Source organism: Lissotriton helveticus, chromosome 4_1 (genome assembly GCF_964261635.1).
Source record: "Lissotriton helveticus chromosome 4_1, aLisHel1.1, whole genome shotgun sequence".
NCBI lineage: Eukaryota > Metazoa > Chordata > Amphibia > Caudata > Salamandridae > Lissotriton > Lissotriton helveticus.
In genome coordinates this window covers 1,060,075,950-1,060,092,332 of record NC_136063.1, presented here as the reverse complement: position 1 = coordinate 1,060,092,332, position 16,383 = coordinate 1,060,075,950, and the positions used below count along the sequence as shown (strand labels likewise).

At 37.2% G+C, this 16,383-nt stretch overlaps 1 protein-coding gene and 1 long non-coding RNA gene across 2 annotated transcripts in view; both read left to right on the top strand.

The window, feature by feature from the left end:
- The window catches only part of LOC144828982 (uncharacterized), a 30,800-nt gene extending 14,851 nt beyond the window's left edge, over positions 1 to 15,949 (top strand). Inside the window, exons 2-3 of the long non-coding RNA XR_013610569.1 lie at positions 15,182 to 15,320; positions 15,715 to 15,949. This is a non-coding gene — a long non-coding RNA (uncharacterized LOC144828982). The remainder of the gene's footprint in view (positions 1 to 15,181; positions 15,321 to 15,714) is intronic.
- The window catches only part of LOC144828981 (fibrous sheath-interacting protein 2-like), an 889,334-nt gene that overhangs the window by 524,198 nt on the left and 348,753 nt on the right, over positions 1 to 16,383 (top strand). The window lies entirely within an intron of this gene.

The window sequence follows — 16,383 nt, the reverse complement described above, 5'->3', positions numbered from 1 at the left end:
GCAAAATAGTTATATGATACATATGGCGGTTGATGTCTAACAAGATAAGAAGCTTATGGATACATTTATGATGACTGGTGCAATGAAGTAGAAATCACTTACTTCATTGGTAGGCCTTTACAATAAATTATCTCCTCTGTATTCTTCATCAAGCATAACTTTAATCTGCAATCCTGAGTAGGCCTCACCTTAAACAAACCTCTGGATAGGCCACATCTTATTGTCATCCTGATTTAATCATTTATAATTCTAGGGACAGATTTATGATAGGTGTATACCTCTTTTGTGCCACTTAGAAAACATTGTCCATGGGGAAATGAATTAAAATGTCATTAAGACACATGAATGTGTTTTTTTTAAACGTTTGCAATTTTTTTGGGTCACTTTCAACATGGCTATGTGTCTGAAACAGTCAAAATCTAAATTTGCAATGCACTGGTGGGAGCATATTTACAAGGAATGTGCTTCATGGGGAAAGGTCTTATAATGTAATATGGGAAAAATGACATTAGAGATACTGAAATGCCTTATAGAGAAGCATACACCATTATGTCCTTGTCATAAATTTGCAAACCATTACTTTTCCCCAAAAACGATTTTCAAATTATATTTAGAAAACAGTGCACATGTGGAAATTACTTAAAATGTCAATAATTCAAAATTTGTGATTCCTTAAATGCAATGTATAAAAAAAAAATATGTAAAAAATGATATTAAGGATTTGGAAACTACCACCAACTTGTAGTTTGTGGTAATTTGCGAATTCTTTTCAAAAAGAATTTTTTTTTTAAAAAAAAAAAGGTCCCATATGACGCCCATACATGCCATTAGGGCATGTAGGTGTGCCATGTGCTCCCAAATTTCTTTTTCAGGGGTGCAGCAGGGTGTTCTTGAGATACCCCTGCACGCTTGAAAAAAATCCTATTTTGTGATGAGCTAATTGCTAATCACAACTTGCAACATTAATTCCTATGAGCCTCCTAGCCTATGGAAATGAATGGGTAATTTGCAATTAGCAATTTGCTCATTGCAAATTAGGAATAGTAAAGAATCGCTATTTATTCCTTAAAATTTGCTATTTATAATATGTAAAATATTTTGATGATACATATGGCAGTTCATCTGTAACAAGATAAGAAGCTTAGGGATAGATTTATGATGAGTGGCGCATCCCCAGGGATGTGACAGTCATCCTGCGCCACTGTTCCGCCACCCATGGTGTGCTGCATTTACAATGCGGCGCAGCATGGGGCAAAAAAGGCACAGATGCGTGACGCATCTGTGCTGTAAAGGTGGCGCATTGCTGGAGTTGTATCGTAAGTGCGATGCAGCTCCAGCAAGGATCAGGGGTGCCCCATCTATACAATGCTGCGTCAAGACCTATGCCAGCTTCAAGCAGGCGCAGGGTTTTGAAGCAGCTTTCTCCTATCTGATTGTAAATGCGGCACACCATGGGTGGTAAAGCAGTGGTGCACATTAACTGGTGCATGCCTGGGGATGTGCCATTTAATATAAATCTGCACTTTAACATTTGAGTATGTGCAGGGGACACAGAGTCGTTGAGGCTTATCCAAGGTTAAGAACAGATGAGTCCTGTTCAGTGAAAAATTAGACATAGGCTTCACCTGCTCAGCATCGCTGGACATGGCTAAATAATAGCTGCAAAATGTTACTCTTGTTAAATAATTTTACTATTATAATCTGTGAGATTTGTCTCTTACTCTGCAACATCTCATTGTTGTTGTCTTTCTTTAAAGATAAAGACAACCTCAACATGAGCGACAATCTGCAATCAGTTGATTTTGACCTCATCATTGAACTTGTAATTGAAACATCAGTGGATGTTGATCCATTGGATGATTTAAATCCTGAGGATGAAGAAGAGCGTGATGAGGATGCAGATTTGTCCGAATTATATGATATAGGATGGGAAGCTGACCTGCTTGAGCCTTTGGAATTATAAACATTTATTTTTAAAATTTATAATCAATAAAAAGTAAAAAGGTAAACCGTTTAATTTAAAAATAAAGACACCTTCAAAAACAGGTTATGTGTAGTGTCTTCAATAAAATATTAAAATATGCTCATAAAATTAGATCAGATTCACATATAAAATAGCATAGGTAACATAAATATAAATCTCATTTCTTTTCTGCTATTTCTGTATTGTAAATTTGCAAGGACTAAAAAATCTTCTATTTAAAATGTCAAGTAGTGTGTTATGTTTTTGATCACTATTACTGATTTACTGTTTGATAATATTTTTTTATTAACATTTTTATTATATTTTTCCTCAGATTCAACTATGCCTACAAAAATAAGAGAGATGAAGGCTGCAAAACGTCAAAGACAGCAGGAGAAAAAAAAAATGCAGCAGTCCTCTAACAAAAAGATTTCTCAAGCGATGAAGAAAGCACCGGGTAAGAGCTCTAAATATTTCATAAAAAATATTTCTAATAAAAAAAATATTAGTACAGAAAATGTTTCAATCCATAACAACACAAGTAAATCAAATGGAAAGAAAAGGACAAATGAAAATGTTACTGCTAGAGCAAGAGATAAATCTGTGCATGATAGTAGAAGGAAACAACAGTTTACGGAGATTCGTAAACGAATGTTCCGTAACAGGATAATTGGCAATTTGTTAAAAAATATTAAGAAAGGTCAACAGAAATTAGTTTTTTATAGGAGAAAAAAAAAAGTTGAGAAAGTTATTGATCAGGCTTTTGAAATTAAACGTAAGTTATTTATTTTGATAATCAATAGAATTAGGAAGCTAAACAAGGCAATTTTTGATTTCAAAAGAAATAGTAGATGGAAGAGAATAGTTAATCGTAGTAATTTTTGTGAAGTTTTTTCTGGAGAATGGATGCATAGTTCAAGCTGTGAGGCATTTTTTAATGAGGAGAGTTATTTCCAGGATAATGATTTGGTGCATGCAGTTGACACCAGTGGTCGTGCTTATGAAGTGAAAGATGGTTGTCCAGTTGAAAAAGAAAAACTTGTGACAACAGAGGCAGAAGAGGTGTTAGGTAATGAGGTTTTAGGAAGACGTGCTAAGGGTCCTGTGTACACCTGGAAGTGTAGTAGTAGTTGCAGTGTGCGACAGGATTCCATCAATTTGCTTTGTGATTTTGTACGGTCATTTAACAAGAAAAGTTTAAAGCAGAAAATGAGGTTGTTGCAAGAATTAGATCCTTGCAGAGTGAGAGAAGTGACAGGTTTGCATGGTCATTCACTGGCTTGTCTTTCCAGGAGAGTATGCCAGAGTGTTTTTCATCATTTCAGGATGCTAGCAGTGCATCATAACAAAGTGAGGAAGTTAGTTAGACTGTTGTATTATGCTAAGAGTCCAGCAATTATGCTGAAACAATTATGCGCTGCTCTTTTGCATGGTTCTGAAATAGATGTGAGGAATATATGTGAAGAAATTGAGTTTTGTTACTTTGGAAGTAAAGAGGAGAATGTTGAAATTGAGCAAGAAATAGAGGGTCATTTGGAAGATACTGTACATGTTTCCAGTACAGATAATTTCCAGAGGGAAATTGCGACGTTTGACATGAAATCAAGTGAGAGGCCTAATTTCACTTGTGTGTGTTGTCGACGCACTTATTATAAGAATCAGACTAAGTTAGTGGATTTATATGCAAAAAGTGAAAGGGAAAATAATAGTGAATGGAAGGATTTTGCAACATACTTGATGGTAGAAAATTGTTTTGATTTGGGATTGGATCAACGTGTGTGTACTTATTGTTGTAACAAATTAAAACAAAACCAGATGCCTGCTAGAGCAGTTCATAATAATCTGGAATTGGTTGAGATTCCTTCTGAATTGAAGGATTTAAATACTTATGAATCTATTTTGATTCAAAGTATCCATCCCTTTCAGGCTATTGTAAGAATGGAGCCAAAGACAGGGAAATTGCCTCCATCAGATTTACAGAGAGGATTAAAGGGAAGAGTTGTTTATTTGCCTCTAGATTTGAAGAAAAACATTAACACAATTGGAGTAGAAAAAGTGGAAGAGGAACCTCTGGTTATCTTAGTTAATGGGGTTCCGACAAAGAATAAGAAAATATGGCAAGATTTAGTAGATGTTAGGAAAGTTAAAAAGGCAACATTGTATTTGAAAAAAAATAATAAATACTATAAGAATGTATATGTTGAAGAAGAGGAAGTAAGTGAGGAAGAGGATAGCGATTTGTGTGCTGGTCAAATTGAGAAAGTAGAACCCTCTACTAGTGAGGAAATATATGAACATTATAGTGTTCATCCTTTGCATTCAAAGGAAGTCATGGGGAATGCTATTGAGTTGTTTCAAATGAAACAAGCCAAAGGGAGTCCCATTAGTGTTTGGGAGGAAAGTTTGGAAGCTCGGTGTTTCCCACAGCTTTTTCCAACAGGTCAGGGAGGAAGATATGATGAGCGACCTCATCAAATTCCTGCTTCTGAATACCGGACTTTGCGATTGTATGCAGGAGATGCTAGGTTTCGACAATGCATTCCTTATTTGTTTCATCTCCTGTTTGAAAGCGATCTGTCTGGACTGTCATATGCAGTGAACCACATCTTGAAAAGTGGTATACACATGCAAAACATCTCGGCAAGTGATTTTATGGATAAAGTGAATGTCCAAGATAGTATTTTGGATTCTCACCTGATTAATCTCATGGCGTGTCAGCGTGGTACTAATGAGTACTGGTACCGTCGTCATGGTGATTTAAAATGTATGCTGAGGAACTTAGGTACTCCCACATGGTTCCTCACTCTGAGCTGTGCCGAGTATGGCTGGGAAGACTTACTTGAATTTCTACGAGAGGCAAATGCTAACGTAGAAAACATCGAATTCAAGACACCCGGAGAACTGTGCTCTTTGGATCCAGTCAATGTATGTAGGTACTTCAATCATAGATTTGAAGCTATGATGTCTTTCATCATGAATAAGAAGAATCCACCTCTTGGAGAGGTGTTGGATTTCTTCTGGAGAAAGGAGTACCAAGCAAGAGGTGCTCCTCATATACATATGTTGCTGTGGATCAAGGATGCACCTAAATTTGGAACGGATCCAGATGACTCAGTGATGAGTTTCATCCAACAGTATTCTACGTGTGCTGTTCCAAACGCAAAGGAGAAGAAAAGCCTAAGAGAAAAAGTTCTGCGTTTCCAAAGCCATCGATGTGGAAAGTACTGCCGTCGTAAATTCCGAAACAAGGACAAGTTCTACACTAAATGTCGTTTCGGCTTTCCACGACCGGTGATTTCTAAAGGAAGAGTAAACAGTTTGATGTCTTCGCTGCGACACAATGTCATGAAGAAATCACCTAAAAACACTTACAATTTGAAGAGGAACGAAGAGTCCAAGTACATCAACGACTACAACCCGGTGATTTTGTCCATGTGGAATGCTAACATGGATATACAGTTTGTGGCTGATAACTGTATGGCTGTGGCTCGGTATGTGACGTCTTACATCACCAAAAAAGAGAAGACAGAATTGAAGGATATGTGGGAGGACATTTCCCATGAAAAGAGCCTCAGCAAGAAGTTGTACAGTTTCAGTCTGAAGATGTTGTCGCATCGAGAAATCGGAGCGTACGAATGTTCTGACCGGTTGTCTTCAGCAAGTCTCTATGCCAAGTCCAGGAGTATCGTTTGGGCGAGTCTTGGTCTTGCTGCAACGCGTAATCGAGTTCTCAAACCTGTGCGGGAAATTGAGTATTTGGCGGAAAAGGAGCCAAACAGTACCGACATTTTGAAGACAAACATGTTGGATACATATTATCCAAATCGAAGCAGTCACCTAGAGAATGTTTGTCTGTATGAGGTTCTGCAAAATTACATGTTCAAGAGGAACATCAAAGAAGATACTGAGAAAGGAGTGTATGCTGTAATAGGAAGTGAGGGATGTCTGGTGAAGCAAAGAAAATGCCACTTGATAAACCATCGAAAATTGAGTGGCGAATCTCCTGAAAAAAAGGAGTTTTTCTATTTAGCACTTTTGCAACTTTTCAAGCCTTGGCGTGCAGAAGAGGAACTGCTTGGAGATTTCCTCTGTTATGAAGACTCTTTCAATGCCGCCAAGGAGACCATAGAATGTCCTGCTTTTCCCAAATATGTAGAAATGTTGAATGCGGAAATTGAGCAGGAAGCAACGATTGCAGCCGAGATTGCCAGAGACAGTTCTCAGGACAGTCAGAGTTCTGCTTCATTGAGTCAGGATCCACTAGGAGGACCTCTTATTGAAAATGAAGCTGCCACTGCTATGAATGAGGTGGAAAGAGCCATGGCACATGCTCAAGAGGATGCGGTTAACTTAGAAGAGTTGGAAAGGCAACTCAACGTTGAGCAGAGGAAAATATATGACGAAGTTACCATGCAAATTGATCATGGATTAAGTCATGATAAGAAAGAGTGCTCATGTACGTCGTTGAAGCCTGTCCGACTGTACGTGAGTGGAGAAGCGGGAACTGGAAAAAGTTTCCTCATTAAAGCAATTTCATGCTATTTGCAGGAAAGGACAGAGTCATCGCTGTCTTGTGTTGTCACTGCTCCAACTGGACTGGCAGCACATAATATTAAAGGGATTACTTTACATCGTTTACTGATGCTGCCAGTGGAGCATGACAACAAATTAGAATATCACAAGCTATCTGGAGATGCTTGTTTTGAAGTTTCAAGAATCTTGAGGAAAATGAAACTTCTTATCATTGACGAAGTAAGCATGGTTTCCAATGTCATGCTTGCCTTTGTGCATTTGAGGATGCAAGAAGTTCTCAAAACAGAGTATGATGTGTTATTTGGTGGCAAACACATCATTGTTTTCGGAGATCTTCTGCAGCTGACACCAGTGAAAGGGCAACCTGTGTTCAAAATGCTCACGCATGAAGATACCAGGAAGTGCCTAGGCAGCATTGGCAACGTCAATATATGGTTAAACTTCAATTATGCTGAACTGCATGAAAATATGCGTCAGGCAAAGGATGAAGTTTACAAGACTATTCTACAAGATGTTAGAATTGGAAAAGTGACCGAGCATGGGAAAGAAGCTTTACATGCACGATTACTGTCAAATTTATATCCAGAACAAGATGTTGTGCCTGAGAATATTTTTCAGAAAATTACTGATAAGAAATCTGGAATATGTTTGATGCCAACTCTTGCAGAATGTGCCAAATTTAACAACAAAATGTTGCATTTAGAAAAGCAAGAGATTGTGAAAGTGGAAGCTATTGATAGAGTAGAGCATATGGGATCAACAATTATTTTGTCTGAGAATCTGAAATCAAAATTGGATTCATTAGAGAAGACTATATCTAAAACTGCAGGTTTTGAAAAGACTCTGAATGTGTGCTTGAACTGCCGTATAATTTTAAGAAGGAATTTACATGTTGAAAGAGGTCTGGTAAATGGATCAATGGGTAATGTTGTTGATTTTGTGAAATACAGAAATAGAGATGGAATTGAATTTTTAAAAATTAAATTTGATGGCATTGAGGAAGTACAGCTAATTGCTCGTTGTTCTGCTAGATTTTTGCTTGTAAAAGACTTATATGTTCGCCGTAAGCAGTTCCCTGTTTGCTTGGCATATGCGGTGACAATTCATAAATCGCAAGGTTTAAGTGTAGACACTGCATTGGTGAATATTGGCAGTTCTGTGTTCAAGGAGGGTATGGCATATGTGGCATTGTCACGAGTTAGAACTTTATCGGGATTGTACTTGATTGAGTGTGATGTCAGAAACATTTGTGCAGATCTAGATTGTGTTAAGGAATACAATAGGTTAAGAAGAGAGTATGCGCCACATTTGCCTCAGTTTCCTTTGTTTGAGAAACGTCTGGTAGGCCGGAAACGAAGAAATGAGAACAATACTGGGGAGGTTGTAGCAAAAAGACAAAAAGTGAATGAACCTAAAATTACAAGCAGAAACAAAGAGGATTCTGTTGAAGATGTTGTTGGTTTTCAGTTTGAAAACAGTTCTGGTGTCAACTGCTATGCTAATGTAGTAATGAATGTTTTGTTTTCTCTAAAAAATGTAAAAGAAGAGATTGTGGTCAATTCTGATCAAAGATTTTGCAGTTTGTTGAATTCTGTGTTAGAGAAATGTAGCACAGATAGAACAAAAATAGAAAGTGTGTCTGAAATTCGAAACCTGTTAGACAGATGTTCAGGGCAAACACAATTCTCTCAAAATATTCAGCAAGATTGTCAGGAGTTTTTAATGTATATGCTTGATGTATTACATGCTGAAGGTGTAGATGTAGATCAGCTGTTTGGGCTTTCTTATCAATGGCAGCATGACTGCGAGAACTGTATGGTATCAAGTACTACTAGTGTAGACTCAGAAAGATTTATATATTTAACTTTGCCAGACAGTAAATCAGTCTCCTTTAATAAGCTAGTAAAAGCTGCTAATCACAGCATGGAGTGTAGCCAATGTAAATCTGAAATGATGTCCACATTATTTATACGAACATATGGCCAGTACGTCATTTTAATGTTCCAACGATGTAGGCCTGATGGAACAAAATTGACAACTTTAATAAAAAATTTTGTAGCTTCGCAGTTGTCAATATCAGGAAGGACTTTTGTAACTACAGCAATTATATATCATGACGGCCCTTCAATATCATCAGGACATTACACAGCTTATTTAAAGTCTAGAAATGGCTGGTCATTCTGCAATGATTCTGTTTTAATTTTCAAAAAAAAATTGCCTTATGACCTTAAAAACTCTTACCTGGTGTTTTTAAAACCAAAATTTTAGGAAAATAATCTCGGGATATAATCTGTGGAATTTCAAGAAGTTCTAATGGCTCCTACACAATTTGGCCTTGAGGATAAGTGTAGTTCAGAGACATAACTTCTAATCAAAGGATTGGACATCATGGAGATGTATGTGCACTTTAAATGAGTTCAGAAAAACTGTTTCTTTTCATAAGCTAATTGAAGCAGCCAATCAAAACATGGAGTAGAGGGAATGTAAGTCTGCAATGCTGTCTACTGTTTTACATTGCTTTGTGATTAAAAGTGATGTAGAGAATTAAATAATTGTAGTACTCATAGAGGTAGTGTAAGTCTGCTTCATATTAAGCAGTATCAGTGTCATAGGAAATGTAGAACATGACTGACCAAGAAGGGGAAGATATTACTATTCCAGGATTGTGAAAATGATCTTCAACATTTTAATTCTGAAAGTTGCGGAAATGCCAAATGATGGGATTGGCTTACAAGAAATCCAAGAGTTATAAATATCTCTGACTAGATTTGGCCTTGTGGAAAATAGTGGTAGAGAGCAAGAAGTCATTTATTGCATGTAACGTGTTTTTAAAAACGATGGAGGTTTTCTTTCAGAAAGTGGCGGGCTGAAAGTAATAACAGCACAAAAGAGTGTAAGCTGTTCATAGGACATCCTTGGACGTCATGGAAAGTAAGTTAACTTTAAGGAGTTCTGAATTTTATTTTCTGATGTTGTATGGGTTTTTTAAACACAATCATTTTGATTGTGTTTTTTTTCCCCGCTGTTACATGATGAATACCTTCAAGTCACTGTTTTTAGTGAATTTTGATACATTCTGAGAACAGCAAAAATAAACCATTTAACATGTATAATTAATTCTGTACTGTTTGCATTTATGATGTATATGTAGAACTGTGTAGGAGGCATGGAGAAGGTGAGTTTTCTGTAAGTGTTAAATTTATTGTATGCAGTGCTGCACTTCTACGTATTCTTTCATATGCTGGACTACATCTGCACAATGAGATACCTAAGCAAAGGAAACACAAGTGATGTGATTGTGAAATAAGCAAAATAAATTGCACATATTTCAATTACATCACTTGAGTTTCCTATCATTACGAATCACATTGTGCAGATCAAGTTTAGGTCTGTCCAGGGAAACATAGGAGGTTTCTACTTTGTTGAAGAGTGCAGTGGACATGACTCACTTCATTAGTAGACTTTCACAGATATTATCTCCTCTGTACACTTCAACAAGTGTAAATCTCATCTTGAACTCTGAGTAGGCCTCACCTCAAACAAATCTCTGGATAGGAGACATGTTATTGGCATACTGAAGCGACACTTTTCTGAAACAAGAGCAATGCAAAAGATGCACCATGTTTTAAGATAGGCCTCACTTCATCTGCATCAAGATACTGTTAGTTTAAAATGTATATCTTTAGCATTGTGTAGAGGACCTGGAGAAGCAGAAGCTTCTGTCAGTGTCAAAGTTGTTGAAAAACTATTTGTCCTTCAATATTTTCCCTTGTCTTTTGTAATTTTTAAATACATATTTTAATTTTTTTTCAAATGTTGGTTCTCTCTTTCACAGATTGAAAGTATAGAAATAAAATGTGATTAATTTAACGGCAATTACAAGGTAAATAGTTGTACTCTTTTCGTTACATTTCTATCACATTCACCTACTATTAGATCCACTGCTTCACTTCTTTAATCCTCAGTTTCCTGCCTTTGCTACTTTCCTCATTCCTTTCTCTATTACCTATTTACTCAACTCCTTCCACTCTTTTTCTCAGTCCCTCTGTTCTCATAGTTCCTCAGTCTTGTTCACTCACTCCATCTCTATTACTCTTAGTGTCTGTGAATTACTTTCCCAACTTTTTTTTTTTTGGGACCGCTTCCTGGGAAGTTGCCCGGTTCGCAAACCAGCAGCGTTATGGCAGTCCACCATTTTGTGTTTCGTTCGAATCAAGATACAAGATGGAGGGCAAATAATGTTCAGAATAGGTAGAAGGGGGCACGGTAGATGTATCTTGACCCCCTTGGTTTTCTGAGGGTGGCTGAGGAGGACCATAGTTCTTAACTCTTGTTCACTCTCTCTGTTTCTATTAATGTCACTGTTTATGACTGATCAAAAAAATGTTTTTTAAAAAAGAACAGTAACTATAAGGGAAGGAAATAGACAGTTATGTTAAAAGAAAGACAGCTATAGGGAGTAAACTAACGATACTGTTACCTACAATCCACTGCTGTTGATGTTACTGACCATGTCATGAATGATGTAATATGTGAAATCATCAACAGTGGATTGTAGGTAACAGTATCCTTAGTTTACTCCCTAGAGCTGTTTTTCTTTTAACATAACTGTGTATTTCCTTCCCTTATAGTTACTGTTCTTTTTTAAAAAATATTTTTTTGGTTAGCTTCCGGTACGCGTACCGGGTAGCGCTCCGGGAGCGAACTAAGAGAAATACAGGTTGGCAGAGTTCCAAATATTCTACCAATTTTTTTATAATGGGGAGTTAGTTCTGAAAAGAACTTTTTTTTTTATGTTTTTGTTGTTTTATATTTTTTTTAGTATTTTTTGAACATTTTTTTACTTTTTTTGTATTTTCTGAACGTTTTTAAATTTTTTTTGGTTTTTTTGGGGGGGGGAAACAAAAACGATCCATTATAAAGGGCTCAACAGGAGCAAAAAAAAAAAAAGAATTTATTTTTTGGTGCGTTTTGTGCAAACATTAATATGATTTTGAATTGCTCGCAAAATCAAAGTGATGCTACTTTCTCTGTAGCAGATGAAAGCGCCACATTCCACGCACACTTGTTTTACGTGCCCAAACAACATTTGGATGTTTGCAATCACCTCCCTCGCCTCTGGTCCCGACACCTCTGGAACCACCGATCTTCTTGCCATTTGGAGGGGATTTTGTTGTTGGTCACGTAGCTGGGCAGCACTATAGTTATTTGGGTGCCACCTACTCATATGCCGATGCATAGTATGATTCCCATAACTATATTTTTTATCAGTGCCCCTTGACAATCTGTCACCGCATATGCGGCAAAACACGTAACGAGCATTCACTTTCTTTTGCCCCTCAGGAATTCTGTAGAATTGCCAGATATAATTCTCCTGTCGATTGTACCTCCTGGGCTCCTCTGGCAAAAACTCATGCTCTTCCTCCTCTTCCTCCTCTTCCTGTTCTTCCTCTTCTTGCAGAATTACTTCTGCAGGTGGTCCTCTCTTTCTTGGATTTGGTGGAGGTGGTGGGCTAGCACCAGCTGAAGCTACTAATGAAGCCATCACAAAGTCTCAATAAAGGGTCTTTCTCTCACCAAGATGAAAGTCAGAGTGATGAAAGAAGGAGGGGTTTTCATCATTTGGGAAAAACAAAAGTTCTAAACCAATGAAAAGTGTCCATTTTAGATCACATGACCTTGTATTACATCATTAGGAAACCAAAAGTGAAATGAACCAATGAAAAGTGTTATTATCGAGTCACATGACCTGCTATGTTTACATTACGCGGTCGGCGCCGCGCCGCGGATCGCTTCCGGTTCGCGTACCGGTGCGCTTCCGGGTACGCGAACGTAGCACGTAATATGACGTATTACGCGAGAACGCGAAACGTCATGCTGACGCGAAGCGTCGCGATGTTGTTTTGTAACGCGAGAGGTGCGCTAAAGGAACGTTTACCAGTTCGCGTACCGGGTCGCGCCTCCGGATTGAGCTAACGGGAAGCTAACCGGTACGCGTACTGGGAGCGAAACAAAAAAAAATAAAAAAAAAATTGTATAAAAAACATGTAAAAAATATTTTTCTTTTTAAAGAATAATACATTGTAAAGGTTTTGATATTAGCTATTAAAAAACCAATGAAATTCACTGAAAAAACCATAGGTTATAGACCATATATAGTTAGGAATTAGCATTTACAAAACCTTAAAAATTCACTGAAAAAACCATAGGTTATAGACCATATATAGTTAGGGATTAGCATTTAAAAAACCTTATTTTACTCACACAAAACCATTGAAATTCCATATATAGTTAGTTGTACTAACTATATATCACGCACCCGCAATCCACTGCTGATGATGTCACATATTACATCATTCATGACATGGTCAGTGACATCACTGATGACATCACTGATGACATCTCAAATGACATCACTGATGACATCACTGATGACATCTCAAATGACATCACTGATGACATCACTGATGACATCTCAAATGACATTACTGATGACATCACTGTTGTGATAATACGATGAACCTCTTCAGACTCTAATATAACCTTAGATACACTCAGTGTAAACACAGACTCACAGATTGTCACTCATCCATGAAGTTACACACACACCTAGACAGTCATGCAAACAATCAATCACACCTCCATTTCCTTAACTATACAGTTAAACACACCTTACTTACTTATTCAAACAAATACTAAAACATATTTACTCACTTATACAATCCTGGATACAAGTTCACAATGATCCATACAGCCACTCACACATTCACTGGCTCTTATGCACAGTTATTTATATATGTCAACTCTCACATGTACTGTATTTTACATATGTACTTAATTTGACATGTAGCACTGAGATATCTATTCACTCACCAATACAGTCATGCACACAGTCAACTGCCCATACAGCTGTTTCCAACATGCACTTTTGAACCCATACATCTATGCACAGAGTCATACACTTCCCAGCCACTCACACACACACTCAGTCTCCTATACAAATGCTTGGGCAACCAATCAATAACCTATATAGTTACTCATATAGCTACTGATCAACACATGCAGCAGTTTACAGAACAACAGACATAATGATGCACAAATTAAGACAGTTTAGTCACTAACCCATGCACTCAGTGAGACACATTTAATCACTCACTCATACAGTCAGTCACGCACCTACTAAATCCTTCATCCAGACACTTCTACATCTACTCATTCTTCAATATGTAAAACATATTTAAACTTTACAGAAACACACAGTCACTGGATGATGTCATCAGTGATGTCATCAGTGATGTCATTTGAGATGTCATCAGTGATGTCATCAGTGATGTCATTTGAGATGTCATCAGTGATGTCATCAGTGATGTCACTGACCATGTCATGAATGATGTAATATGTGACATCATCAGCAGTGGATTGCGGGTGCGTGATATATAGTTAGTACAACTAACTATATATGGAATTTCAATGGTTTTGTGTGAGTAAAATAAGGTTTTTTAAATGCTAATCCCTAACTATATATGGTCTATAACCTATGGTTTTTTCAGTGAATTTTTAAGGTTTTGTAAATGCTAATTCCTAACTATATATGGTCTATAACCTATGGTTTTTTCAGTGAATATATATATATATATATCCATTGCTCTGGCTGATGGTGTCAGCTCTTTTCTACTATCCTCTGCACTAGTTCAAAATGGCCGCCGTTTCTATCGGCCCAACTGGTTCTTTCTATAATTCTTAATTTTTTCATTTTTTTTTCTCTGATTTCGTTAATTGATATAAAACATTTTTTCACTTTTCATTTTTTTGAAATTTGTAACTATTTATCGATTAGCTCTTCGCTGATTTACGATCGACGTTCTCATGAATGCTGATCTCTCAATTGAGTCCTCTTTCTATGTCGATGGAGGTTCTCTTTAAAAAACGGACGTGGGATGTAAATGATCCCTGCTTACTTTTTCTGCCGGCTGCTGTTGAACGGGACTGAGCTTTTTGTACGAAGGTGAGGGGTTACGATCTGGGGTTGTACTGCATTTTAATTTGGATCCAATATTATTTCCTGGGTCCTCTTTGCTGTTAAGTTTATTTTTTATTTTTTGTTCACTTGAAGATTAATGACTTTGGGGCGGAATGTCGGGCATGTGTAATGGTTAAGTTGAGTCCCGAGGTTGTGTGACTCCTTTCACTGTGCCCTCCGGCTTTTCTGCTGTTTTTATGTACTAATTTAGTCATACGTATTCCTTTGAAAGGCTCCATACTTAGTATCGTGTTATGTGAGGCAGCGTGATTTAATTTTTCGCCCCACGGACAGTTCGATCTTCATGAGAGAGGTTTTCTTTTAGGTGCTGTAAGGCTCTATATTTGATATCAAGCTATGCGAGGCTAGTTAATTTATTTTCCTGCCTCATGCACAGACCATACTTTACAAGAGATTTCCTTTTCTCCAGTTGGTCTTTTTGATTGCTCCAAAATATTCCGTAATGCTTTTATATCTTATGATTTGAAGACTAGAAGGACAGTTTTTCGACTCTAGGAACAAGTAGGGTTCTTTTATGGCCAGCTTTGCTGACCTTTGTGTATAAAGTTTTTTCTTAATTACATTCTTCTGACTGTAATGTTGTAGGTATTCCTGGTATGTGTCCTCACATTGACGGTTTTTCTCTTCCCTTTGTCCCTTTTTAGTAAATGAATTAATTTCATGATATATCTTGATGTTGCCAAGACTGATACTCCCAGCTTGAACACTGCAGGACTGGCTCCATTAGTTGACGCCTGCCATTGAAGAGCTTTTTCATTTAGTGTGTAACTTCCACACTAACAGGTATGAATATGGATCCTACCTTTTGGATTTCTTCCTTTTCACTTCAAATTTTGGCGGAATTTAACTTTTTCCTGCCTTTTTGTTGTAGGACATTTTCCTTATGGCAAACCATTTATATTGGATCCAAGGATTAGCACCTTGTTGAACATGCATTTAACATGTATAATAAAATAATTTGACTTTTTTTCTCTTTCTTTATTATTATGCACAATTGGTGTGAATGTTGGGCGTAAAGGTGCTATTCTTCCTTTCCTTTCTCCTAATAAATTTCAACTTTTAACCTTTTCACGAACTCACAGTTTTTGGTGCACTTACTCGGTGATGAAAAGGCTGGAACTATTTGAAACTGATGTGTTTTATTACCTGTAAACCCCATGTACATTCTTTTTTTTAGAAAACTCTATTAAGGTGTCGTCTTATCACTCTTGAAGTTTCATTGTCCTGATGATGACCCTCTAAACAACCTTGGGTTGAAACGCCGTCGACGCTTCCAACATGGCCTAAATTTCAGAGGACATTAATGTTTGATTGTGTACTGTATTAATTGTTGTATGTATTTTTCCTCTGACATTTTTTGTTTTTTGATTTCTCATATGTAATGTGTTGTTTTTGTATGTTAAGAGTTTAATTATTTGAGCGCCTTCTTTTTCATTAAAACTATTTATATTTTGTTCATGGGTTTCTGTGATCTTCTAGGTATATTGTATTTGGCCTTTTCCTTTTTGCTTTTGATATATTTAAATGGGTGTTTAGTTGTATATAGTGTGTACATACAGCTCAAGAGCCTTTGTTTGGAAAACAGTTATAGTTACCCCTGGCTCTTGCTCTAGGGTTGCCCCTGTGGTTAGTTAATCATGCTTGACTTTGAGTCATGCTACCTTCTTCTTTTTGAACTGAGGTTTTGATTATTTAGGTTTCTCTTCCTTTTTAGGTCGAGAGTAGAGTCAGCGCGCATGCGATGCTCTAGGGGAGACTTGTTGGAGTGGAGTATGTAATGGAAGCTCCGCCCACTCTCTTGCCATATTTGCCATTGGCTTGCGTCAGTGTCCTTCGTAAATGCTTC